This window comes from Ranitomeya imitator, chromosome 3 (genome assembly GCF_032444005.1).
Source record: "Ranitomeya imitator isolate aRanImi1 chromosome 3, aRanImi1.pri, whole genome shotgun sequence".
Lineage (NCBI taxonomy): Eukaryota > Metazoa > Chordata > Amphibia > Anura > Dendrobatidae > Ranitomeya > Ranitomeya imitator.
In genome coordinates, this window is record NC_091284.1 from 658,878,544 (window position 1) to 658,880,948 (window position 2,405).

A 2,405-nucleotide genomic window follows, 5' to 3' on the forward strand; every position below is an offset into this window, starting at 1 on the left:
AAATCAAGATCGAGGTGGAAGAGAAGCAAACAGAACAATATGAATCCTATCTGCAAAGCATGGACTGGAGCTTCAACTCTCAGCATGCCCCAACAGAACATCATGGGGGGTAGTAGTTTCCCAAAGGCTGGAGTTCAGAAGGTTGAAGATTCCTAATATAGGCAATCACTGCTGAACTTTGCCACACAGGGCAGACCCTTCAAAATTCTTCTCATAGGACATGTCTACATGGGATTGATCTACAGGAGATTCTCCCTTGTACATTTCCAGCACATTACAGTATTAGGAAGTGAGCTGCGGCTCTCCCATTTCCTTCGAAGGTATGTAATACGTCCGAAGGTGGGGAGACTGAAGCCAGCACTCATCGGACGCAGGGATGGCTTGACATAATGTTAGGTGATCCCTGGGAGAGAGTGTCGACACCATTGGAATGGCGCCAGCACCAGTGGTGAGTATAGGTGTTATTATTTTACTAAGGAAGAAACATGAGGATTGAGAAAGGGTTATCTAGATACGCATCTATCATGGGTAGGCAGAAAAAACATACTAAAAAGCATAATCCTGCCAAAGTTTCTATATGTATTTAACATGCTCCCAATCCAAATCCCCTCATCCTTCCTCTCTAAAGTGCATTCCCTTTTTTTTAGTTATATCTGGCGGAAAAGTAAGCCGCGGATCAATTCAAAAACCTTAACATTACCAAAAGAGATGGGAGGAATGAGCGCTCCGGACATAATAAAATACTATCATGCAGCACACATTTCAAGAACAATTAACTGGATCAGAAACACTGAAAGCAAACAATGGCTAAATATAGAAGAAGAAATGTCACCCCTCCCTTTGCGATCTATACTAATCGGACAACACGCTGACCTTATCCCAACAAAAATAAAAAACATCCACACCTTAGCTACAATTAAAGTATGGGAAAAATATCATCATAATTTGGCTCCACCCTTATCCCCCTTAGTAAAAATCGCAGACTTGTTGGATTCCCTACCAAAACAAGCTACACAAATCCCATTAGAGCGCATACTGGAAGACGGGGCCCTTATACCATTAGAAGATTTACACAAAATCCCAGGTCTTTCTGGCCTAACTTTCCTGCAACACAGAAAACTCTCTCATATAACAAAACAATTTAACAGTCAAGCCAATCTCAACAGACCATTAACCGCCTACGAAAGTCTATGTGCAAGACTGAGACCTCCTACCAAGGTCCTGTCAACTATATATCAATCCTTAATCAAAATAGATATAACGCTGAAGCGCGCCTACCTGGCCAGATGGGAAAAGGACTTGGGTTGCACCTTTACTGACTCACAAATCAAGCACATTTATAGGAACTCACACGGTCACTCAAAATGTGTGAGAATCCAAGAAAATTCTTTTAAGCTTGTCACTAGATGGTATATCATGCCCAAGCTGATCCAAAGATGGCATCATGCAGCGTCCGCTGTCTGCTGGAGATGTGGCATTGAAGAAGGCAACTACTTACACATATGGTGGTCCTGCCCGTCTTTAGCCCCCCTCTGGAAAGAGGTTAACTCTATGATATATAAACTACTAAATAAGCGCACTACATGTAGGCCCGAAAACATTTTCCTGCACGTTCCAATCTGGACAAATGACAGAACAGCTGACAAATTAGCTCAATATATCATAGCAGCTGGGAAATCCTTGATACCATTGCACTGGAACACCAAGACAATACCAACAGCCGCCCAACTACATCTTAAAATAGAACAACTATATCATATTGAGTCTAGTAAACTTTAACCAAGTTTGGAAACCTTGGACCCTGTACAGGATACAACAAGCTTTCCTTTCGAAGATAGCAGAAACACCTTAAGCCATTACACTATCATCCCAGGTATCAAACCCCCCCCCCATCCCTACTCTTCTAACCCTAACCTGCATTCCCTTTCTTCTATTAACCCCTCTTATCTTAGTATGTACGAGCCGATTCCTCTAGTTACAAGAATTTTTCAGTTAAATTTAAACCAAGAATGGAGTATGCTTGAATTGACAAAATGACACTATATATGTTTAAATGTATATATATACCTGACAAATAGCACTTAAAGAATCAGTAACAAGCGATATTCTTGTATATGCTCTTTGTTCTAAAGTTGATTTACATTTTCATTAACTCACTGAAAATGACTGTATAAACTTATTTCAATAAAAAGAACATTGAAAGAGAAAGGGTTATCTTAGTAGTAGGCAGCCCCTTTAAGAGTTAATTTGGAATCAAAATACTGCACACTCTTAGCCAGGCTTCATTGAAACCAGCTGTGCATTATAAATAATAAAATCTCTAATTTCAGGAGAATGACAGCAGATAGACAAAGCCAGTCCATTGCAAACTTGCTTATTTGCATGCTGATAAAAAAAAAAACAAT